The sequence below is a fragment of the Pygocentrus nattereri genome, chromosome 7 (assembly GCF_015220715.1).
Source record: "Pygocentrus nattereri isolate fPygNat1 chromosome 7, fPygNat1.pri, whole genome shotgun sequence".
NCBI lineage: Eukaryota > Metazoa > Chordata > Actinopteri > Characiformes > Serrasalmidae > Pygocentrus > Pygocentrus nattereri.
Window position 1 is genome coordinate 7,355,134 of NC_051217.1, and position 27,520 is coordinate 7,382,653.

Genomic DNA, 27,520 nt, shown 5'->3' on the forward strand with positions numbered 1-27,520 from the left:
GTGCTACTTGTTTCATTATTAAGTATAGGATGAAAGCAAAAGGGTTCAATTCTTTAAAATGCAGGGTGGAAAATTAGCCAATCAGTTACTGTTTTTCCAAATGAGCTCTCCAGTTGGTTAGGACTTCAGGAGCTTAAGAGAAGTCTAACTGTGCATAATTATGAAGTGACAGGGGAATCTTATTACAGGGGAATTCTAATAGGTGGGACATTTTCTTGAAAAAACAAATACACTTATGACTTATGTAAGTCCTAGATATGTCACTGACTGAATACTAGCATCAGCTTAATCAATAAACAAAATTCAAATAATTTGCTTATCAGAAAGTTTTCACATTAATCAGTTAGCCTAGTGCAGCAGAGTCCTGGTTCTGGAGATCACCATGGAGAGTCCAGATCCAATACACCTGACTGTAACATTCAGATGCTCCCAAAGTCCTTCATCAACTGGATCAGGTGGTATGGTGGTAGATCTCTAGGACTAGGATTGGGCATCCCTAGACTTCTCACTAAAAACTACTGGAATCCTATAGGGACACTTTCAGAAATTTGAGAATATTGCCTGGTTTTAACTTTTGTAGTCCAAATTTAAGATGTAGCTCTATAGTCACATCTTGCCATTGCACTTACAAAATAGATGCGAGTTTTAGTTGTACAATTGCAAATTGTGGTCCATTTGTTTTTCTGTACAGACTTTTTGCCCTGCTCATCATTGGTCAGAACCACTACAAGACCACCAGTGACTAAATATTATTTGGGTGGTGGATCGTTCTCTGTGCTGCGGTGACATGGACATGGTTGTGAAATGTTAATGTGTGTGCTGCACAGAGTGGATCACACACAGCAGTGCTGCTGGAGTTTTTAAACAGCTCAGTGTCACTGCTAGACTGAGAATAGTCCACCAACAAGAAATATCCATCCAGCAGTGTCCTGTTGCCAGAAACTAACCAATGATGACTAATACAAACCGTGCAGCAACAGATGAGTGATTGTGCCTAACTTTATTTCTACAAGGTGAATCAACAAGTTAAGAGGGTCTTTAAGTGTGAACAATGAGTGAACACAGTGTTTAGAAACTCTACACTGCTGTGTCTGATCCACTCATACCAGAGCAACACACACTAACGCACCACCATCACGTCAGTGTTACTGCAGTGCTGAGAATAATCCAGACAGATTTAATATATGTTTAAAAATTTATGAAAAACTAATTCTGAATAATCTAAGCTAGAAGATTGCACAGTGTATATTAATACAGCCAGGATTAAATATGCAGTGGATGCACATGCAGAACACAATTGCTAACACAAGGAAAACAAGCTTGCTAGAGAAAGGCTATCTTTAGCTAATAAAACTGTTTTCCATCTGTTTCCCAAGAGATTCACTATATTTCCAAAAGTATTCGTTCATCTGCCTTCACACACATATGAACTTGAGTGACATCCCTATTCCATAGGGTATAATATGATGTCGGCTCACCCTTTGCAGCTATAACAGCTTCACCTCTTCTGGGAAGGCTTTCCACAAGGGTTAGGAGTGTGTTTATGGGAATTCTTGACCATTCTTCCAGAAGCGCATTTGTGAGGTCAGACACTGATGTTGGATGAGAAGGCCTGCCTCACAGTCTCTGGTCTAATTCATCCCAAAGGTGTTCTATGTCGAGGTCAGGACTGTGTGCAGGCCAGTCAAGTTCTTCCACACCAAACTCGCTCATCCATGTCTTTGTGGACCTTGCCTTGTGTGCTGGTGCGCAGTCAAGTTGGAACAGGAAGGGGCCGTCCCCAAACTGTTCCCACTAAGTTGGGAGCATGAAATTGTCCAAAATGTCTTGGTCTGTTAGAGCGTTAAGAGTTTCTTTTACTGGAATTAACGGGTCGAGCCGAACTCCTGAAAAACAATCCCACACCATAATCCCCCCTCCACCAAACTTTACACTTGTCACAATGCAGTCAGACAAGTACCATTCTCCCGGCACCCGCCAAACCCAGACTCGTCCATCACATTGCCAGATGGAGAAATGTGATTCGTCACTCCAGAGAACACATCTCCACTGCCGTAGAGTCCAGTAGCTCCTAACTGGAGCTGTCCCAAGAAGCGTCTCCATTCTTAACTATGAGTTAAAAACGCAACAGAAAGTCCTACAAAACACTTTGTAACAGAACAGGCAGGCAAACGTCTCATGTTGTGCTTGTTTTGACCAACAGAGGGGGCTGCTGCTATCTATTTTTAGAGAATACACACACACACACACACACACACACACATACACACACATACATATCTTCTAAGCTGCTTCTCCTTCTGGGTCGCAGGGGGTGCTGGAGCCTATTCCAGCGGTCATCGGGCGGAAGTCCTGGACAGGTTGCCAGTTCATCGCAGGGCAGACAGACAGACAGACAGACAGACACATTCAGTCACACAAACACACCTAGGGGCAATTTAGCATGTCCAATTGGCCTGACTGCATGTCTTTGGACTGTGGGGGGAAACTGGAGAACCCAGAGGAAACCCACGCAGACATGGGGAGAACATGCAAACTCCATACACAGAAAGGACCCTGGCTGGGGAATCAAACCCAGGCCCTTCTTGCTGTGAGGTGACAGCGATAGTTTTAGAAAACAGTGCTGTGTAAAACATGACCAGAAGCTAGCAAGTGTCAAGTCAGTCCACAACATCACCACATCCTTTCAAGACACAAGGTAAGCCAGGGATTGAAAGGAGGAGTGGAGATTTACAAATATTGTATCATTTCTTTAAACTATGACTTTTTCAGCCATCTCAACATGACATATGGCATATGTTGATAGTGGCCACCTCTGGCCCAGAGGCATGTTTAGGGTCTGGCTACTGGAGTAGAGACATCTGGCTTTTTTCTGTAGTTTGACCATTTTCTTTTTGAGTGTTCCATACTCTACAGTAGCTTCACTCGCTATGGCAGACTACTGTATGATTTTCTGACATGGTCCACAAAGTTACTTAATTAGTACCCAATTTTATCAGGTGGCTTTTTCTGTACTTTAAAGTGCAACAGCTACCATGGTCAAAATACATGAAATTGGAGTGGTTCTCCCTTTTTTTCATAGATAAAACAATGTACATTTTAATGCTTTACTGACCGCCGGACTGGAAATGGAATTTCTAAAATGTAAATTCATTGCAGAAATCTGGTCATCTTAAACAACAGGCTCACTGCCCATCAGATAATGTTGATGAGCACATATTGAGCTCCGCCTTCACAAACCGTAATTTTACACTAAGGCCCAATCCCATTTTACCCCTTGCCCCTAACACTTAGCCCTAGGGGTACATCTAGGGGTAGGGTTGTCCCGATTGTTGTTGAGATGGAGGGGTAGGGTGAAGTGTTCTTTTCAGAAGCACACTACAAATGGAGTGTTATGAGAAAATTCCCAGAATGCCCTGTGAATCACCGGCACGATGGCTGCACAAGCGACTAAAGAGACACATAAATGTAAATATTTCTCTGTTCAAAAGCCGCTGTACTGTAAGAGAACCATTGTAATAGCACGCAAAGAATGGCCAGCAATACACTGATGTCTCGGTCACTACTGGGGGAGAATTTTCCCATTCCACCTTAAATGGTGCAGCATTTATGTTCTGGTACTTGAGGTTGCTGCACCATTTAAGGTGGAACAGGAAATCGATCTTGAGGCTGGCGATTAAAAAGCTAATTTCAGCTTCATATCACCGAAGAATTCTTGGTGGTGATAATAATTAATTGCCCCCCCTCTTTGAAGGCGTATGATGCCCTAAATGTATTTAAGCAGTGAGGAGCTGAACTTTCCCCTCCTCTGCGGTCACTGCAGGATGTCAGGGTCTAACAGGCTATTACCTGTTAATGAAGTGATGTAGTTTATTGTTTGGTTCTTTTTTATTCAGTGACTCGTTTGATTGATTGATGTGTAAAACTGAAGTTGTGACTGAATCGCGAGCGCCCTGCTTTTCAGTCTCCTTCGGATAAAAGGCGAGAGTCAGTGTGATATGCCATTCTTGCTATAGAGACAAAGCAGGAAAACACATCCTGATCATTTTTCCAGGCTATTTTAAATGATTCACCTGTCCTGTCATGTGACGAGTGAGATCACCACAGCTGGAGGCGGCATATTGGAAATGGTCAGAAAACCTTGTCTCATCTGTTTACGTAAAAGTCGCTGATGACAACTGATGATGTTTCCAGTCCTTGAAGGGTTGTCCCATTTCAAAGGGTGAAGATTTCAACCACCACGCCTTCTAACTCAGTTTCAAGGGGGAGGTTTACACTCGAAAACAAGGGGTAGGGGTAAAAATAAGAAATGGGACTGGGCCTAAGTTGGCTCCTAATAAGTCTACGTTTCTACCCACATTTAGCCCAAAATGTCTCACTTTTGCCTCCAGACACTGTCGTTACAGTAGACTACAACTAGGGAAACATATTAGTTTCTGTTCTGTTTACACACTCATGCACTGAGTGAACATCAGTGAATTGCTGTATCAACACCCTGCTTACTATTTGAAAATCCCAGCTTTGTACACTGTGTGAACAGTTCATGATGAATTGGTGGATAGAAGTCTTCCAAAATGGCATTAAAGTTAAGAATTTTTTCTCCTCCCATAAAGTTACAACAGTGACATCTCAAAGCCTGCCAAAATAAGAAATTTTAAAAGGAGGTGCTAAATCATGTTAATCAAAAGCAACTGCTTTTGCTGTGCCGTGCTGATCTGTGGAACTACTGAAGTATACTGAGGATCAATGTCTGGTATCTGAAGCAAATTAAGAATGTGAAAAGTGAAGCACAGCACTCCAACCTGCTTTCCCTTGATTATAATCTCACCCTGCACTACAAGTTTGGATGGTAATATGGCAAACAGATGTGTGGTCTGTACCTCTAGCTCTCATGTGGGCAGCATCAGCATGTTCAAGCAGTTCCCTGCTAACTGCTTGCAGTTGGAACAGCTTTCTGCAGGTCTTTAGTGTGGATGATGTCACCCCACCTTTAAAACAGTCTATGGGTGGTAGTGGTCATGGCGCGATGCTTTGCTGGACTCATATTTCCTTCATTACCACCCTTTTCAGTGAGTGATAGTTGCTCCACTGATTGGATTAAGTAGAATATCTGCATGTTTACACAAGAATCTTGGGGCACACCAGGCCATATTGAGTACTTTCCAGTTTCTTCATATGGTTTCAAAGTTTTTTTTCATATCAAAATGCAAAAAAAAAAAAAATCCTGTCAAAAGAGATAAGATGCTGTCAGATTGAGTGAAGAACAATAAAAGTGCTGCTCTGTAGAAGGTAGACATGTGTTCGCCACATGCGCGATAAATTCTCCACTACCTGGCTGAGGACATAGATTCTGCACCCCTCCTATCTGTCTTTCCATTCTCTCTCTCTCTCATTCTGAGGCGAGGAATGCAGAAGAAAGGGTTATTTCCCTAAAACACTGTTACAGTGAATATAGAATAGGACCAAATTCAGTGGGTTTCTGAATAATATGAGGAAAAATTAATCAAGCTTGAAATACAGTATTTGAATTTCCTATGATCATTAATATGCTGCATATGAAAGATTCCACAACTGTTCTCATTTTACAAGCCAACCCACATCTACCAGTTAATTAGGACATTAGATTCTGGACTTTTGCCTTGTGGTGACAACATTACAGACTTAGAGCTTGTGGTTTTGAATTATTCATTGTACATTCTGATTTTATTTGCCATTAATCATCATATTTTGGAAGAGGCATGGAAATGAATGTTTTGAACATGGTATACTACAAAGCAAACCAAAATGATATCACATAACCATGGAGAGATACGCAAATATTAATTATCATGTTTGGAAATATGTACTTATCTACTTAGAGATAAAATGATTCAAGGGAAGTATAATAGAAGTCTACACATTGCATACACACACAGAGTATGAGACTACGGAAAAACCTATGACTAATGTCACTAGCCACTCCTTTTATAGCTAACTAGGGCACCTCAGCATTTAACTTAATTAATGCCACATTAATGACCTTTTGTGGGAAGGTCAGAAGGTGCATATTGCTATGTTTTCACTCATTGCTCAAGAGGTCACACTGTTAGTAATAAAGGTTCGTCAATGTGTCTTGGCTTGGATGTACAGTGCTGTGCAAACCACCCTTCATTTATTTAATTTCCATTCAAAATGACCATTAAATACAACTTCTTCATTTTTCAGCAGGAGGAGTAAAGGTAGAAAACATACAGTGGTTTGCAAAATTATTTTACCCCCTTGAAAGGCATCAGATTTGTCTCAGATAGATTGTTCCAGACAGTATTTTTATTGCAAACCCATAAGCTCTCAGAGGAAATTTTCAAAGTCATAAGTCATTATTTGTCAGCAGAAAAAAGTAAACCTAAAAAAGCTGCTTGTATGAGTATTCAACTCCTTCTAGACTTTGTAGAACCACTTTTTTTCTGCAATACCAGCTTTAAGTTTTTTGAGGTGAGTTCTACCAACTCTGCTTATCATATGGGAGTGATTTTCACCCAGTATTTCAGGTATATTTTCTCCAGGTTGTTCAGGTTGGTTTGGTGATGCTTGGGGACTCCAATTTTCAAACACTCCTGCGGATTCTCAACTGAATTTAGATCTAGACTTTGACTTGGTCATTGTAGACCATGCATCTTTTCTGTTGAAAAACAAGCATTCCCACACCCTGATGCTACCACTCCCATGCTTCATTGTTGGGATGGAGTTTGTTGGGGAATAGAAAGTTTTAGGTTTGTGCCACACGCAGTGTATGAACTTTGGTTAAAAGTGTCATCTGACCACAAAACCTTATCCCACATTTTGTTAGCTTTCTGGTAAAATCCAGACATGCTTTGGTATGTTTTTTCTTCAGTAATGGCTTCTTTCAAGCCATCCTTCCACACAGGCCAGTTGTATACAGAGCTATTGATATTGTTGCCTCATGCACCAGTATGTAGCTCCTTCAAGTGATAGTTGGCTTCTCCTAGATTTCCCTCACAAGCTCATTCTTGTTCTGATGCTGGCTTGTGGGGGTTGGCCTTGTGTAATTGATGTGTGGGTGCTATTATGCAGCTTCCATTTTCTCACAGTTGATCCAACAATGTTCACTGGAATATCCAGACACATTGATATTAATTTGTAGACTTCAAATTTGTTCATAACTTTATCAAAAATGTCCACTTTGGTATTTTTTTTTGTCTCTTTGGCATTTTCACAGCTTTCAGATTCAGTCTGATCTGTGGTACTTTTGAAACAGGCAGAGCCCATTTTAAGCCAATTGTGTGCTCATTTAGTCAACCTCTTTCATCTGTGTTAACTTAAAACCTCCAGAGCACAAAGGACTGAATAGTTATGCCGCAGTTAGTCATTTTTGTAACAGAAAAATTTTCTCGCACAAAATCAATATCACTTTTAATTAATTTGGTTTTACGTCAATGTTTTAAAACAAAATATGACACAATCAATGCACGAGCTCAGGAACACTTAGAAAAACCACCATCTGTGAACACAGTTCATCGCTGCATTCACAAATGCAAGTTACTTCAGCACGCAAAGAAGAAACCATATGTAAACAGAATCCAGAAACGCTGCCGCCTTCTCTGGGCCTAAGCTCATTTAAGATGGCCTGAGGCAAAGTGGAAAAATTGTCTTGTGGTCTGATGAATCAAAACTTTAAATCACTTTTTGGAAATCACTGACTAAAGAGGAGATGGACCATCCAGCTCCTCAGCACACAGTTCAAAAGCCAACATCCATGATGGTATGCGGGAGCATTATTGCACATGGCATGGGTGGCTTGTGCATCTGTGAAGACACCATTAATGCTGAACAATATATACAGGTTCTGGAGCAACATATGCTGCCATCCAGATGACGTTTTCAGGGAAAGGCCTTGGTAACTTCAGCAAGACAATGCCATACTACATTCTGTATAGATTACAACAGCATGACTCCACAGTCCAGAGCTGTCACTCATACATAAATCATTTGGCACATCGAAATGAAAAATATGACAAAGTTAGACCCTGAACTGTTGAGCAGCTGAAATCCTATTATCGGTCTCCTCAGTTTCCAAATACTTTCAGTGTTGTTAAAAGAAAAGGTGATGCACATGGGGACATATTTTTCAAAGAACAATAAAATGTCTGAGTTTCAACATTTGATATGTTGTCTTTGTACTATTTTCAGTTAAACATAGGTTTTAAATAATTTGCACATTGCAGTCTGTTTTTGTTTACCTTTTGCAAAGGATCCCAACTTTTTTGGAAACAAGGTTGTAAGTACCAGAAGTTACAACAGAACTGGAAGATCTTCAGTAAAGATGTTTAAAACATCGCACCACCCTCATCTTATTAGGTATCTTGTAGGAATATTTTCATGTAAATATATCACAAATCAAAAATGTATATTAGTGTTTTGTAGATGACGTACATAACTGAGGGAGAATAAATGTGAAACAGATAGCCTTAATGCGTCCTTGTCTTAGTCAATCAGCACTCGTGAAAACTTTTATCATAACCCTCAATATAACCCCAGGCCTAGTTTTGCTCCTAAATTATCTCAAGTTGAACTCGCCCACTTTAGACCCAGGAGTAAATGTTGCATTATTGCATTATTCGACCATTTGGTTTGATTTGAAGCCTATGCTATGTGTGGGTTCTGCTGGTCTATTTGTCTGCTGTAAAATGAGTAAATGCTGAAACAGTGCCAAGCCGTACACATCCATCAGCGGCTTTATTACAGAAGAGGGGATGGAATGCACTTGTCTGACTCCTGACCTATGGAATTAGTTTTTTTGTTTGTTTTTTATTGCACACAGAGCAGTGTGCAGTCCAGCAGTCCTAAAGAGGGAATAGGAATTATCCCAGAGAGGTGCAATGAACAAGTGCTGAAAGCGTACATCAAAACACAGCAGCTGTTGTGTCTTATTACACAAATGGTCACCATGACCCATGTTCAGCCTGCAGGGCTAAAGTCTTTATTTTTTATTTGCTAATTGTCTTTAAGTTATGAATGATTTCCAGATTTGCATGAGATAAGTTCATGATGCACTTTGCAATTCTTCTGCAAAATAGTTATTTATGGCTATGAAACTGAACCTGCATATGTGTGTGTGTGTGTATATATATATATATATATATATATATATATATATATATATATATATTCATTTTTACCATTGGTTTTAGATTTACATTACAGTAAGTTTTTGATAACACCAGAATGAACTATTATGTACTCAGATGTCAGAATTCAATTACTGAGACTTTGACCTCACAGTACAATGACAGAATGGAAACTTCCCCAGCCTGTGCTGAGGGGTTTACACAGCAGTGCTGGATCCTGTGGTTTTTCCTGTTGTCTCCAGTGCCAGGCCTGTTTAGGCTGGACTTCATCCACACATGAGCCTTTGCCATCACGTTGTTGTCTTCCTTTTAGCCCACCATAACATACCGGATGGATCATGTTTTCTAAATTTCATTTCATTTTCCTGGCCACAGAGTCTGACTTTTCTCACAATGGATGTGGATTTGGGTAAACAGCGAAAACTATTAACCTGTAAAATTATGTTTGAATAATCTTACAAATGTAAATGTCTTCAACAGCATGATATCATTCAGACTGCAATGCTATAGTCTGTACTGTGGCTGCAGCTAAGTTCAAAACTTTGAGCCTCATTCACCAATATCTTCCAAAGTTTTTTCTTAAAATTGTTGGTATATGGTATATGAGATCCATCATAACAAAGATAGATAAAATAAATAAAACATATTACTGCTGATCGTACTGTCTTTCGAGTAGGGGTGTTCAGAGACACTGCTCTGTGAATGGAAGACCAATGACAGTTGTGATAAGATGAGATAAGATAAGATAAGATAAGATAAGATAAGATAAGATAAGATAAGATAAGATGGCTTTATTGTCATTGCACAGTGTACAATGAAATTGAGCAGCAATCCAACGGCACTTTACACACAAAATAATTAAACATAATGCTAAATAGTATAGTAATAGTATATACATATATACAATTGTCTAAAAAAATATAAAGAAAAGGACTATAAAACTATATATTCTATATAAAACTATATATATAACAGACAATAGACAGAAGACAAGTGAGGTAGCAGTTAGTTATTGCACATTCCTTGGGTAGCTTATAGAGTTATATATTATTGCACATCTTAAGAATTATTGCACAGAAAGTATATATATATATATATATATATATATATATATATATGTATATTTCACACTCCAGAACAAATAGTGCAGTGAATAATAAATAGAACAGAGGTGGAGTGGAACACTGGAACAGTGTACAGTGTCCTATGAAGTCATAAGGTTGTAGTGGTGTTCAGTTCACTTCTACTGAGCACAGTATGTGTTAATGTGTGTTAATGTGGGATTAAGTGGTAACACCCGAAATTTCACCAATCAGAAATAAGTTATAGGGGTGAAATGATTACTGTGCACTAGTCAACCCCTTCCTGAGCCAACAGGAAAATACTGAAGACTGTGTGAAAAAGCGATGTGTTGAAGTAACAAAATCTGATTCTGAATTAATTAATATTTCACATCTGAATTATAGCTTGGCCAGCACTCATATTAATGGAGGTTAAATGTTCTAGTTCAGTGGTTCTGGAGATTTGCTCTCCTGTGGACTGAAGTCTGGACCACATTCTGCCACGTCCTTGACTGGCTGGATCAGATGCATTAGTATAGATATGGGAAGAGGACAGCATGTTAGAAGCAGGTTGGAACTAAACCTGGTTCTCTCATTTTATTTGATGTGTAGAATGTGTGTAGAACATCCTGTCTTGCTCTGCTCTTGTCTTCATCTGTTTCTCCCCTCTTGTTTACCTTCCCTCATTTTGTTCCGGTCTGCTCCTATGTCCTCATTATCTGTCTCACCTTTCTATAGTCTGTCGCCCTGCCCTCTCATTAGTCCCAGGTGTTTCTTGTTTGCATCCTGTGTATTTATACCTCTGGTTGTTTGCCTTGTGTTTTTTGGTGTTTTGGGTTCATAGGTCCTGTTTTGTGTTTTCCTCATTGTATATTGCTTTTCTTCATGCCCCTTCGTCTTTTGTTTGCTTTCTGTTTAAGGGTTTTGTTATTTTTGTGGATTCTTTTTGTTGTGGATTTCATAAAACTATGGAATTATGCTTGCATCCTTTCTCTTTGTCCCCCTTATTGTTGCAATATGCTAGTTTCAAACATACATATTTAAAAAATTCTGGCAATGTCATCACTGACCAGGATTATACAACCACCCCGGTTGTAATTAGGGCTATAGTCAAGACCACCTTTGTCGAGTCCAAAACCATGATTAGTACAGATCAAATCAAGACCAAGTCCAAATAAAAGCAAGTCCAATTGAGCCCAAATGAGAGTAAGACTGGGTAAAGACCAACAAATGAAGTCCTATAACAGATCAAGTCTTAATTAGTCTTTATCTACTTCCACTACATATTATAGTTTGCAGTGGATTGTAGATAAAGACTAATTAAGACCTGGTCTGTTACAGGCTTTCAAAAGCTTAAAAGCTTTCAGTCCATATCACATCTGTGTTTGCAGCTAGAAGAGAAGATATTTTTGTATTTTTTGCGTTTTTCTCCTCTTCTACTTACAAACACAAACGTGATATGGATTGAAAGCTTTTTTACATTCAATGACTACTCTGGATGAATCCAACCAGTGCCTGCCTTAAATGAATCCAATCAGCGCCCATTGTGAATCAATCCAACCAATGTCTGCTCTGAATAAATCCAACCAATGGCATCAAAATTAAATCAAGATATTTTTGACAAAGATATAAGTAAAAGCAAAACGTTTACATTAGTGAAATGAATGGTGCTATTTAAATAACATCAGTAACTCATCCTGTCCTTTCTAACTATGCTTGTAACAACTGCCTCCTGTTTGTAAGAGACTGCCATTATAGACGATGCAGTTTTCCTACAAAATTTGTGAAATTGTGCACCTGTACAACACTTTAGTGACAAGTGTTCAGTGCCATCCGTTCAGATTTGATAACGTTTTCCAAACCACAGAAAACTCAAGCCTTCCTACCCAACATAAGTAGCCAATTTAACTCTGATTAGCAATAACTACAAACACTGATAGCTAGCTAGCTAGCTAGGTACAAATGTGTGCCTTTCAGTACAATTAGCAACAATCAGTTAGCAAACACTAGGGTAAACATCATACTTCTGCAATTGTAGTAAAAGTTAGAAAAACCCATTGACATTATTTGTACCTCTCCAAATAATGTTGTTGCAATTAGGAACATTCTTAATTCCTTAAATAGGACCTGCCAACCTGGGTATATCCCTCTGTTCTATAATTTAAGAATGACTTAACCAGTTTGTATTGTATCCCATGTACTTCGTGAATAATAAGCCTGAAAACTGAAGGGTCACCTTGACGGTGTAAAGTTAGAGACTGCAGCATATCTGCTGATGCACAATTTGTGTTAGCTATTCTCTATCCCTTCATCAGTAGTCAGTGTCTGACCATAGAGCCGTTCTTGGGTGGATATTATTTTGGATGACTCTCATCCTAGCAGTAGGGCTGAGGTGAGGGGTATGGAAATTCTAGCATAAACTTGTAGCATCTCTACATGCAAAACCATGTCAGTGTTACAGCTTTTTTGAAAACAGTCCACCACCCAGGACCTGGTCACCAATGACTTTATGGTCAGAAACTGACTATTGATGAATGTGGTAAAGGGAGAGTGCCAAACATAAAAACAGATCATCCACAGTCTGTAATTGTGCCCCTATAATTGTGCCCCAGGTGGACATCATAAAGTGGACATGAGGTAGGGATTTGTAATAAAGATGATTGTTGTTGTATTTCTTCTGTTTTTGTTTTAGAAATCTTGGACACATTTCCGTGCCAAGTTCCTTTCAGCTGTGCTCATAAGTAGATGAAAAGACACAAGGCACCATCATGAGTCAAGTTCCTCTTATGCTGTCTGTTTTGCTCCTCATGAATCACAGGAAAACCCCATAATGCTGATGGTATTATAAAGGATGTTTAGACAATGGATAGATTCATCCTATGAAAAAAGCTTGAGAGAAACAAAATAATTCAAATAATGACTCTCAGTTAGACTATTAATTGCACAAATGTACGCTGTTAAAATAGATTCATGGCCAAAAAGGTGAAGGATATTATACATTTGTGAAACAGTGTAATATTTTCTCAGGGCGCTCATGTTCATGATGCACTGCACTTTTCTTTGTTTCACGTAGAAAATGTCAAGCCATAGGCTTTCTTTCGCTGAGGATGGACTGCGCTTTTAGGCAGTTTTAGTGAGGTATGGGCATATTGCTTGATGAAAAGCTGAAGGAGGGCTGAGTCTCAGACCATTTTTCCACTACTCCCTAAATTATCACATGGAAGGTTCTCACATAAGTCCAACTAACATGACAAAAGAGCCATCATGGGTGTCATGATCTGAAAGGATAAGATGCTTGGGACTTTTTCCTGGCCAGGCCATGATGTTGAGATGGGGTTACTGCAATTGATGAGCTGAATAATTCTGATTTAGACAGTCAACTCTTATGTGCCCTTATAGAATATGTGTTCCACTTTGTTTGTACCTGTCAGCAATCAACTGGCCTCTAAAGTGCTTTTGTTCTGATGGATTGCGCACATCTATGTCCCTGTGTTTTCTGGCCAGTGTTTATGGTTACAGGAGCGGGTTGGGTAAATATAAGGATTAGCAGAGAGGATGAATCTGCCTTACATCAGCACTGTACTGCTGGAAAGCTCCAGTGTTTGCTCCTCAGCGCCTCTAATCCCATGGAAGAGATCTATCAGCTGCTCCTTCCCCATGCAGCAGCATGCATGCCGGGAGGCTAGCTCCATATACACACAGCCAGATAAAGCTAGATAAGTCCAGATAAAACTGAAGCGATAGGTAGAGCTACAAACGGTCTGGGACTGCTATGGAACTGCATCAGTCAAGCTCTGGCTTTGTCATCACTCTGCTCAGCACACACTCTGGCCTCAATGTAAATGCAGTATGATCTCCGCTCTGATTTATTTATCACTGCCACGGTTTTCCACACAGCCATTTAGAGTTTGTCAGGAACATCGGCCTGCTTTCTGCAAGCTACAGGAGGTGCTGAGAAAGGGGGAAGTTTTTAAATTCTTGGCTCCATTTATGTGTGTTTAATCATCCTTGTCACTGAGGGATTTGATCTCAGTGTTCCATGCATGGTTATAATTCAGTTAGCTGAATGTAAACTGCAATCAGATGCTGGAAGTGCAGGGCTTCATGGCCTGTCTATTGTACTATATACCATTTATGGTATGTTGAACATCATATATTCTTGTGGATTGTCCTGGATCAGATTCCAATCCATCTTTTCAATGGACCTCTTCCAATGGTGCTACATTAGTTTAGTATTGGTCCAAATCTGAAAGCTATATCATTCCCTTATCTTGCCTCCAATCTAGTTAATGGAATTTGGGGATAATTTCCAGTAACACTTGAACGCTTGAACACTCCTACATAGCATTGACATAACCATGCCATAAACATGCCATGACATAACATGTTGTTATGAGTCCCCATGAATGTTAATATAACAATGTCATGTTAACATTACGGGCAATTGTCATGATGTTTGATGTTAGGACAGATTATGTTACATGCTAATGTTTTACTAATTGATCTCTAGTTGGTATATATTTCATGACAGCCTTAATAAGGCTTGCTGGACCACTTGACCTCAGAGATGTGCAAGATACAATCATCTTTCTTTCTAAAGCACATGTTGCACATATGTGTGGTTTCAAATGCTGAAGCCACAAACAGAAAACCTGATGCCTCTAATTTCTGGGCTATAATTACCAGTGTCTGTAGTCAGTTCCTAAACACAGATGACTAAAGTACCAGCAGACCCCTTTGGAAAGTCAGTAAGTTTATTTCTTTGATGCCAGATAGCACCACATTTCTAAGCAGAGCGCCGAATGTCAGCTAAATGTGTTCAAAGACCTCCCTTAAAGCTGCCTTCAAAGGACCGCAGAGATTCATTGTGTATTTGTTAGAGTTTGTTTGGTTTGTGCATAATGTCCTTCTGTCAGGGAAGATAAAGTGGTGTTTGGATCATTTTCCACTCATCTGCCCTTTTCCCTGTTTTATTCACAATAGCTGGTATGTGATTGATTTAATTTCGTCTGAGAAGCTTGAGTGGACATGCAGACGAAATTTTGTCTGATCTGTGACCTACGAGCTCAAGGGACTTTGTGCGTGAGTATGTCAAGCAAGAGAGTGTTAATAATTCACAGCATTACATTATTAATCAGAAAATGGCTGGATATTTCAAGCGGTTTTGTACTGTGGTGTATTGACCATTAAAATTCTCTACCATTCTGCTTCCTGGCAGCGCATTCACTGGTCATTCACATCACATTTCATGGAAAACATCTCTTTGTGCTCGACAGAAATCTTTCATGGTGAAGTCTGATGCAGTTGATTTCACAGTCATCTGCTTCCAAACTAGTGAATGTATGCAATTTAACTTAATTGTGCATTTTTCCACATTTCTTTTCCCCTTTAGCCTGACATGACTTTCAGACTTGTTAAACTGTTATGATGAAAGACACACAAGCACGCTTGGCCCATAGAAATCCAGGCAGACGGCATGACTGCTCACAATCGCTGTTTGTGCAACAGGCCGAAAGCTGAGCTCAAGGGCTATAGACTGCAAATTGTTTGAGCAATTTGGTTGATGCACTTTATAATGTGAGGCCAGAGTAGTTGTGGATTGCAGAAGCTAGCTTTAGCTGATTGTGGCCAAAGCACCGAAGCATCAACCTTCAGCAAAGTACCCTTTTTTCATGGATGAAAGTGGAATCTGGAGGACAAGTCTTGGAAAAGCAGCCTCTTCACTTACAGCGTAATGAATAAGATCATCCTTACAGTAACAGGGGCATCTTTGAGCCATATGGTTTATATCACAGTTTAATTCCCGCAGAGTGTTTTTCTTCTCCATCATATCCATGTAATGACTTGGGCTGCCATGTAGTCGCATTATTCATGCGCTTGACAAAACTTTCAGACTGCTGGTTTTGTCTTATATATCACATGAATCTACAGAAAGCAGATGATCTTGAATATGGTTCATTTATCATACAGTACAATAAAGTGCAGCCGTAACCATAACTGTATCGCCATTACTTGGTCATTATTATGCCGATTTGTAACAATTCCTTGCTGATTGCCATGCTGCACAAGGCTTTTAAAGCTTGTTGTACTTGAATTGTAATCTAGAACCTCCACGTGGATCATATTCAGAGACGGATCATCGGCTCTTCACAGCATTTGCAGAAGTACGCTCTCATTACCTTCCATGATTAGAATAAATAAATAAAAAATAAAGTGAGGAACAGTAAATTGAAGATAAAGTAGTAGAAAGTGTAGAGAAGTGGACAATGACTGTGGACACAAGTTAGCTCCAATAAATCACACTCTTAAATGACGTTTCTGACATGGTTCTTAGCATGGACATGTGGTTCTACCAGAATGCTTAAGTTGGCATGAAAGTTCTTTAAACTTTTGAAAGAAGTTCAATCCCTGGTGATGGTACAGCCATACATGGCTGAGAGCCCAAGAGAGCACGTTTGGCCTTGTTCTCCGGGTAGGTATTGAGGAAATTCTGGGAAAATTGGGGGAAAATCCCAAACTTTCTAAAATCTAAAAGATTCTTCACAATTCATAAATGGAAGCCAAAGCTGTGCTTCAGCTCAACTGTAAAGAAAATTGTTTTTGCACTGCACAAAGTACCAGAATCTTTTGGCACCAGGACAATGGACCTGAGCTTTTGTTCATTGCTCATTGGTCCGATGATAATCTGCTGAAGGTTCCAGCTTTGTGGTTTTTGGTATTTGCTCAAGATTGGTATCAACAGTTACCTGTCTGTGTTCTCCTCTGGCTTTAATAACACTTGAAGACAATAAATTTAGAGAAATCTTTACTGTTTCAGGAGAAGATAACGTCAACATGTTTTTACATGAACTGAGGACATGAAGATGAACTAAAACTAAACCGTAAGCTCCATGGTCACTGTTTTGGTCAGTTCTTATTTTTGAATGTGCAGTGGAAAAACATCCTCAGAGCAAACATTGAAATGGAAAATTCATTGACTTCAAAATGTGTAGGCCTGGAATAGATCTGTCACAACAATCTGTCAATTATTTATTTACTCACTTATTTTTATCTATTTGCCTGCTTCTGATTGTTTTATAGTTTTCTAAGGACCTTTGAAGAGTGATGTGGTTGTTCTGTTTATTGTTTTCCATTATACTAGACATTTATGTTACGTATTTCTTAAATTAAAAAGAAAATGTGTGGAAACGTCAAGATGGCTTTTATGATTCCCCCACGTAAAGAAAGATATTTGGAAGGCACTCTTGGTCGGGTTGCTGAGAAGTGTGTTTCGCTTGTGAGATTTTCACAGATGTTGCTACACGGGGGGATCACTGATGCCGTATATTAAATCCAGAATCTTTTTTCCTGTAGGCTGCACTTAATCCAGACCTGATCCAAGAAAGACCAAGATTCAAAGGGTCCAAAATGTGTTTATCTCCATCACTCTTTGAAAGTCTGATGTCACTCATTTGTTATGAGGCCCAAAGCTAGAAACACATAATATGCGTAATATGAACACTGTGGTGTGTTTACCCTCAAAGATGTGTTGTTTAATCATAATCTTTATTTTTCTAGCTGAATTGTGAATTTCATTAACCCAAACTACTTATACCCAACATAAACAAAACACACTGCATTCACTACTTCAAATATCGACACATATTTTAGTTTTATAAATAATGTTTATTTTCATTTAAACCTTTATCTAAATTCCTATTCTGATTTAAATTGACTGAATCTAACTTTTAGCAAAATGGCTTCTGCATATTATCAAGAACAAGGTTCTATGATTTATACACACATACAATTTCTAAATCGCCTATCCTTTAGAATTTCGGGGTGGGGGGCGGGGGGTGGGGTGGCAGGGTAATTCATTGAGTGAAAGGCAGGAAACATCCTGGACAGGTCGCCAGTCCATCACAGGGCTCTATGATTTCATGATAAATACATAATTAAATAAATACATGAAATTTTCTAAACTCCAAAGAACCATTTATGTATTCAGATGTTTCTCTGAGTTGCCATGACTCAACATATTTACACCCATTGCTTTACTACAGAACCCCTGAAAAAAACCTTTTCCAAGAGCATACTTATTTATATATTTATGTGGTCATATTTATTCACACTCCATTTTTCTCTGCTAATCTCCTACGCTGCATATCTTTTGTTTTGATCACAGATGGGTAGAGGTCATTGGCTGGAGTCAATTCTAGCTAGCGTCCCGAGACACTGATCTGGAGTGTGGTGTAAGGCCTGGCCTCATGTTTGTGTACTCCCGTGCGTGTCATGATTTAGCAGCTCTCTTTTCCACCCTTAATCTTCTCTGCCAAAACTTTATATCAGCCTAGGCCTCTGGTTGACTCTCCTTTATGAGACTGGGGGAGTTTCCACGTCCTTACATGCAGTTCATAAACACTTACTACCTGAGCCTCTGGTTTGCTCAATCCTGCTGGGAGAAAAATAGAGGCCCCTTGGCTTATTAATGCTGTTCATATATTCTTGGGCTGCCCCAAGAGGAGACAGGCACACTGCTGGGCCGGGGCAAGGGAAATGATCCAGGAGTCTCTCATCGTGATGGAGCGCCCTCAAATCACACCCAGGCTAGGGGTCCCACAGGGCTTTACATCTGTCAGTCGTCCCTTCTTTTCCTCATACAGGGTTTTGAAAGCAAAAAACAATTATTTTGTAGGCTGAGTGCCTTTTTATTGTGGTGAAAGGTGGCTGTTTTGTGAGAAAACACAACTTTTGGCTGTGAACCATGAGCTGGATTATTCGCCCCATCTGTGTTTTCAACTGTTTGCATGTTGTTCATTTTTGTGAAGTCAAATTCTGGGCTTTCGCTTAATTTGGACAGCCTGTTTGAATGACTGTGTGTAGCTAAATTTAGAGGTTGACCTCTAGAGTGCTTCTTAATCAACTGATGTATGCTCCACCCACAAAAATGATCTTTTGTAGCTACTTTTGAGAGCTTGAACAAGCTTTAGAGAACACTGCCAAAAATACAGTTCAACTTGATTCGAAATTGTACTTTGGGGTCACTGTGAAATGTATATATGTATACTGTTTGGATAGATTATATATACAATATCTCACAAAATTGAGTACACTCCTCACGTTTCTGCAAACATTTTATTATATCTTTTCATGGGACGACACTATAGAAATGAAACTTGGATATAATTTAAAGTAGTCAGTGTACAGCTTCACAGGCACTCCATTGGGTTTAGGTCTGGAGACATACTTGCCCAGTCCATCACCTTTACCTTCAGTAAGGCAGTTGTCATCTTGGAGGTATGTTTGGGGTCGAGTTGGAAAACTGCCATGCGGTGCAGTTTCCAAAGGTAGGGGATCATGCTCTGCTTCAGAATGTCACAGTACATTGGAATTCATGTTTCGCTCCCAGTGCCGACAACACTCATACAGCTCCAGACCATGATGGTACCACCACCATGCTTGATTGTAGGCAAGAGACAGTTGTCTTTGTACTCCTCACCAGGGTGCCACCACACATGCTGGACACCATCTAAGCCAAACAAATTTATCTTGGTCTCGTCAGACCGCAGGACATGGTTCCAGTAATCCATGTTCTTGGACTGCTTGTCTTCAGCAAACTGTTTGCAGGCTTTCTTGTGCATCAGCTTCAGAAGAGGCTTCCTTCTGGGATGATGGCCATGCAGATCGACTTAATGCATTGTGCGGCGTATGGTCTGAGCATCCAGGCTGACCTCCCACTTCTTCAACCTCTGCAGCAACGCTGGTAGTACTGATGCATCTATTTTTTGAAGCCAATCTCTGGATATGATGCTGAACATGTGTACTCAACTTCTTTGGTCAACCCTGTTCCAAGTGAAACCTGTCCTGGAAAACCGCTGTATGACCTTGGCCACTGTGCTATAGCTCAGTTTCAGGGTTTTAGCAATCTTCTTATAGCCTAGGCCATCTCTGAGGAGATCGACAATGCTATTTCTCACATCCTCAGAGTTATTTGCCATGATGTGCCATTTTGAATATCCAGTGGCCAGTATAAGAGAATTGTACTGAAAACACCAAATTTAACAGCCCTGCTCTCCATTCACACCTGGAACCTTGTAACTCTAAAGAGTCACATGACACCAGAGAAGGACAATGACACAATTGGGCACAATTTAGTAGCAAGGAAATTTCATGACTGGACTTGTTGCACAGGTGGAATCCTGGAATTCATTGAGCTCCTGAGAATGACACTGTCATGATTGGCTCCTCCCACTCCATGTGCCTTTTTGTTTTGGTTTAAGTCCTGCCCCCTGTTTGGTTACTCCGCCCCTGATTGTGTTCATCTGTCCCTCGTTACCCTTTGTTACTTAAGCCCTGTGTTTGCACTTTGTCTTTGCTGGTCTTTGTATCGGCCTTTGTCCTTGCCTTGTATGCTGTATTGGTCTATGTTTGTGTGCTTGAGTCTGTTTATAGTTTGTTTGTCATGTCTGAAGCCCGATCTGTCCGTATTGGCTCTTTGACCCTGGACCATTATGACCCTGATTTTGGATTTGCCCTCAATAAAAGTCGCTTACCTCCACACATGCGTCCGCTACCTCGCTCCCCGTCACAGACCCATTCTTCCACAAATGTGTGTAGAAGCAGTCTGCATGCCTGAATTCAATGATTTGGATGGGTGGGTAAATAAGTTTGGCAATATAGTGTAGATAGATAGATGGACAGACAGAAGACACATATTTTTAACTATTGGGAGGCAAAGACTTTCATTAAACCAAATGAACCAAGATTGGGTCCTGCCAATAATTTAAAGGTGCTTTGGATTAGACGCTCACCAAACATTGTGTTACATGATGAAACAACTGCAAGACAAATCCAAAATATCCCCTGCTGATGTCCCTGCATGACCTCCACGAGGAAACTGCCACATCCCCTCCCTTTACACCTATTTGTTTCTACTGTCATTTTCTACTAAAAAAACCTTGTCCAGCCAATAGATGCTACGAAAACAGGCATTTGTGGGTAGAGTGTGTGTAGCACCATGTTGCCCTTTCCTCTTTTTTTCTACATACTTTCTTGGCTTGTTTTTTTTTTTTTTCTTAGAAAGGAATGTGTCAGTTTCTCCTTCTAGTGTGTACCTGCTATCTCTATATTATATTCTCTCAGCAGATTTCAAATGGTGCCACTAGCATGGACATGCTTTGTTGACACATACACCAGAAACTCAAACACAGGTAGAATAATGGTTATGTTTCTGCCACCTATTTGGTATGGAACATGTCAACCCTGTGCCAACTTGGCTAGCCCACACAAACACAAGTGCTGTTTTTGAGCACTACATCTACTTCCATTAATAGTTTAGAACCCAAAAGGAGAATTATGTCTCAAATATTAGCTATGGTCTCAGGAAGCAAAGTCAGTATTTGTTAAATATAACAAATAATATAATATAACCCTAATATAATATAATAATCTAATATAACCCTAACCCTAACCCTTAAAATCTCAGGCTAGTAGATACTTATTATTTAGTAACTACAGGGACTTCAGTGCAAACTAGATGAGCTATTCTTCGGTTATAGAAGTGTGTAATAAAACTCTGGGCCCACTGGTGGGCCCTGGCCATTTAAGGGGATGCAAGCTTGAGTTTCGACAATGAACTTGCTAAATGAGTGACTTATTTATTTCTGCTCATTGTGCTTGGTGGTGCCTGCAAATGCTTAATTCATTGTTGCATAAGAAATTGGAGCACAATACCTTGCAGCTGGTTTGTTACAGGAAGAGAGGAGTGCTTTACTGCAGGGTCTTACCTTGCAGATATCCCCTATTTAAAGGTGATATCTTCCTTCACAATTACTGCAATTTGCCTTGCCAGAAGGCCAGTTCTCATTAGGCTTACACAATGGTGGCCCAGAAACCACCTTGTACTTCAAATACAGCAATATGCTCTTCAGCTAATTATCAGTCTTTAGATCTTAATGGGCCTTTTGTGGAGGTGAGCAGCAAAATCAATCACAAATGTTGCCCAGACAGTGTTTCCTTTCAAGCACCCAATTTGTACACTGGTCCACATCAATGGTTATCTCCTAGGCCTGGGTGCAAGTCTTTGCAGGTTAAATGGAAAGCAGAAAGAGGTGAGAGGGGATGGATCTGACAGTTTAGCATTAGCATCCACTTTGAGAATGAATCAGGCGAAGGGGCCACTTTCCACTGAACAGCAGCTTGCTGTTTTCAAGCAGCACATAGAGCTCTTCCTTTATTCCCTTCATCATCGCATTCATTTATCTTGGACTGCACAGCTCAGGTTGTCTGTTAGGGCATTTTTCCCAGACTCGATGGTGCGGGAGGGCTGTAGTGAAGGAGGGCAGAGAGAGAGGGGGGCACAGAGAGAGAATGAAGTGTGAAAGATGGACTTTGCACAAAAGCAAAATGCTGAGACTCTATCAAAGTCACACTGTACAGTTCAGCAGGGATTGAAAAGAGTTTATTTTTCCTCTATGAGAATGGAAATACTCACGTAGCATGAACAGGACCCTCCCCATGCATGTTCACCCAGTAATAGGGTGTTAAATTGCCAGGTCAGGGTCACATGTGAACAGCAGCCAGAATTCACGTTCCATAAAAGTCAACCTGGTTCCCTTATAGTGAACAAATGTAATTTCCTCACTGTGATCCATAATTCTTCTGATTCATTGTCCTGTAAATGTAGGCATGTTGAACAATTCTAGCTGACAAGTGCTTTAAGTGTTCAGTATGTTGACAGAGAAGGAGTTGGGAATCTAGAAAACAATGCATTTTAAAGGCATGGTCACCAAGCCATGATGTTTTCTTTGCTAGAATTGAGCAAACATCAGGTGAGTGTGGGTGGCCCTGATGTGGTTTTGGAGGGAATCTATAGTTCGGTGAACAGTTAACGCTTGCTAGTTTGTTTTTTGCAGTAATGAATGGAAAGTAAATAAGCCTGAGGATATAAATATAGCTGTAATAGGAAAGAATCAGGTAAAAAGTATTGAATAACTTACAGAACTGCAACCGAATGTCTAAGCTATCAGCTTAAAAGCAAAGGTTTGGTGCTTTTTTTAGTGTTTTTTTTGGGCTAATATAAATAGTAATAGTACAACCCCAATTCCAGTGAAGTTGAGACGTTGTGTAAAACATAAATAAAAACAGAATACGATGATTTGCAAATCCTTTTCAACCTATATTTAATTGAATACACTACAAAGACAAGATATTTAATGCTCAAACGGATAAACTTTATTGTTTTTTGCAAATATTGACTCATTTTGAATTTGATTCCTGCAACATGTTCCAAAGAAGTTGGGACAGGGGCGTGTTTACCACTGTGTTACATCACCTTTCCTTTTAACAACACTCAATAAGCATTTGGGAACTGAGGACACTAATTGTTGAAGCTTTGTAGGTGGAATTCTTTCCCATTCTTGCTTGATGTGCAACTTCAGTTGCTCAGCAGTCCGGGGTCTCCGTGGTCGTATTTTGCGTTTCATAATGCGCCACACATTTTCACACATGGGAGACAGGTCTGGACTGCAGGCAGGCCAGTCTAGTACCCGCACTCTTTTACTACGAAGCCACGCTGTTGTAACACGTGCAGAATGTGGCTTGGCATTGTCTTGCTAAAATAAGCAGGACGTCCCTGAAAAAGACGTTGCTTGGATGGCAGCATATGTTGCTCCAAAACCTGTATGTACCTTTCAGCATTAATGGGGCCTTCACAGATGTGCAGGTTACCCATGCCATGGGCACTAACACACCCCCACACCATCAGAGATGCTGGCTTTTGAACTTTGCACTGATAACAATCCGGACAGTCCTTGTCCTCTTTGGCCCGGAGGACACGGCGTCCATGATTTCCAAAAACAATTTGAAATGTGGACTCATCAGACCACAGGACACTTCTCCACTTTGTGTCAGTCTGTCACAGATGAGCTCGGGCCCAGAGAAGCCGGCGGTGTTTCTGGGTGTTGTTGATATATGGCTTTCGCTTTGCATGGTAGAGTTTTAACTTGCACTTGTAGATGGAGCGACGAACTGAGTTCACTGACAGTGGTTTTCTGAAGTGTTCCTGAGCCCATGTGGGAATATCCGTTACAGAATGATGTCGGTTTTTAATGCAGTGCCGCCTGAGGGATCAAAGGTCACGGGCATTCAATGTTGGTTTTCTGCCTTGCCGCTTACTTGCAGAGATTTCTCCAGATTCTCTGAATCTTTTGATGATATTATGGACTGTAGATGATGAAATCCCTAAATTCCTTGCAGTTGCACATTGAGAAACGTTGTTCTTAAACTGTTGGACTATTTGCTCACGCAGTTGTTCATGAAGTGGTGAACCTCGCCCCATCCTTGCTTGTGAACGACTGAGCCTTTCAGGGATGCTCCCTTTATACCCAGTCATGACACTCACCTGTTTCCAATTAACCTGTTCACCTGTGGAATGTTCCAAACAGGTGTTTTTTGAGCATTCCTCAACTTTCCCAGTCTTTTGTTGCCCCTGTCCCAACTTCTTTGGATCGTGTTGCAAGCATAAAATTCAAAATGAGTGAAAACACCAGGTTTTCTCTCCATCCCTCACTCCAGACCTCAACATTACAGAATGCAACCAACTTCCAAGACTGAACTTTAGAGGTGTGGAAAAATATCCCTGCACATTTCTTTGAAAAACTGAAAGAAAGTCTTCTGAAAACATTGAAAGCCGCAGTAAAGACAGTAAAGGTGAACACACTTAATACTAAACAATATAATGATATATTTAGGCCTAGTTGTTGAGGCTTCTGTGTAATTGTCTGTTAAATATATGTTTTCAGATTTTTCCTGAAGAACTTGTGGCTGTTTTACCTGGAAAAGACATAAATGAAGGCTTGTCTCTAACTTTTGCTTAGTGCTGCATATGTGGCAGTGACATAGCTCTTTATGTTTACTGCGTTTTTCTCCCAGGTTTCAGTAAATCCGTTTGTCTGGGCTGTCTGTATATTTCCAGAATGAGTTTTAAATTCTGTCATGATGAGGCTACACAGAAGCTGTGCCTTGTGGCCATGGCTGAAAGTCTAAAGACCTGGTCCCCTTACTTCCATTATGCTCCATAACTCAGCTTTGACATGTTTGAGCTCAGTGGTTCATTAAGGTACAAAATCACTCCCACTGGGCGGGAGGTCTCTTATCTGTGAATGAACCCCCCTTTAAGATCTCACCCCCGGCTAAATCTTTTCTCCTAAACACAGGGAGTGATATAAGGCACAAAAAGACGGAGTACATGGCTGCTGCTGGTTAGGTCAGTGCCTGAGAGGACTTCCTGTGTCAATGCGTTGAGATGGACTCCAGATGCTGAGAGACAGAGATGTATAGCCGCCCAGCAGTGGCTTTGTAAAGTGGACGTGTGGGATGAGAGCTCTCTAGGAGAGGGCCGTGCCTCTTCTCCTGACATGAGCGGCAGGCTGCGTGCCTCGGCCTCATGGTAATTGCCTTCTCCATGCGTGGTCTGAAGACCTGCTTTAAGCTCTCTGGGTGGGAGGATGTGCTGCTGGCTGTTGAAGCTGCACTAATAAAGAGGCCGGCTGCAGAACATCAGGCGTGCTACACTGGAGGTACTCCCTGCATCACATCTAAACAGAATGATGAGAAAAAGCATTCAACAGCTTAAGATGGAGAGGTTTAACCCTCAAAAGTCGTAGCTGTCACCATTGTTAACAAAAGCATACTGTAATTTGATATTAATAATTTCTCACTCATAGCTCATTGGAACAGTGGAGAAATTCTGTTAGAAGTGCAGATTTTAAACTTTCACTTGAAAGTGGAGGAGAAATGTTATTATAATTTGAATCTGAGGAAAAATTGTTGAGTAAACAGGACTGTTTTGCAGAAAGAAAAAAAAAATATTTCTTATACGTTTTGTAATTCAGATTAGAACAGAGAAAATCTTAAATCAGTGTGGAATGTAAACTCAATGCAAATGTAATTGCATAAGTCACCATGCAATTAAATATGAATTACATACTTTGCAAAGGTGTTCAACTCCCATAAAAGTAATCCGATTCATCTGAATTACAAATTAATTACAAACCTAATGTTTTTATTCCAACCCAATGTGCTCTGAAAGTACATTTTTAAAGTCAGAATTCTAAATAAAGTCCAAAAACTATTCAACCCCTTCAGACTAGTACTTCTTTTGCTTTAATAACAGTTTTAAGTCTGCTGGGTAAGTTTTACCAGCTTTGCGCACTATATGGGAACAATTTTCACCCATTCTTCTTGGCAGATTTGCTCCAGGTTGTTGTTGGATGACACTTGTGGACCATAATTTAGTGCCACAGATTCTAGATTGGATTAAAATCTGGACTTGGCCATTGTCAAACACTGACCTTTTTGTTGTTTCACCACTCCTGTGCTGCTTTGGGCTTTCGTTTGGTCCTGTTCATCACTGTTCATCACTGTCCTGATGAAAGGTTCAAGGTTCAGTCCAATAGCAGACTGACGCAAGTTATCTTGCATCATCTCCCTGTATTTTGCATCATCCTTCAATAAGATGCTGCCACTGCCATACTTCACTGCTGGGATGGTGTTTGTTGAAGAATGCGCAGTCTTAGGTTTGCACCACATATAGCATTTTCTCTCATCTTACCACAAAATCTTTTCCCACAGTATAGCTGTTGCACTCTAAAAATTTCTGGTAAAGTCCAGGAGTGCGTTGATGTGGTTTTTCTTCAATAATGGTTTCTTTCTAGCCACCTCCCACACAGGCCTGTTGTATACAGGGCTCTCAATGTCAGTGACTGATGCAACTTCATTCCAGTTTCAGCTACTGATCTCTGTAGCTCCTACAGCGTGATTGTTGGCCTCTCTGCAGCTTCCCTCACAAGTCCTCTTCTTGCTCTGAATTTTGAAGGCATGATTCAGCTTCCATTTCCTCACTGTTGATCCAGCAGTGTTCACTGAGATATCCAAACACTTGGATATTATTTTGAAGCCTTCCCCTGTCTTGAGCATGTCTAGAACTATATCTTTAATTTCTTTAGAATGCTCTTTGGTCTTCTTTTTCACAGCTTTTGTTCAGATTCACAGCCAGATCAAATCAAAGGGTTCTTTTCACCAGAAATAGTCTGAGATTGTATATTTTAGACCTCTGGTAATATGGTATGGAGGTTCATTTTAAATTTGCAGATGGGGAAAAAATTGAGAAAGACCATAATTTTGAGATCATAATGTAAATATTAAGATACTATGCTAACTTAACTCAACCTCGCTATGTTTCACCCAAAGACACCACCATTGCAGTACCCAATATTATCGCCATGTCCTGTTTGCTTGACATAGATGAGATAAGATTTGACATAGAAGGAATTCACTGCCTGACCATCTTTATAC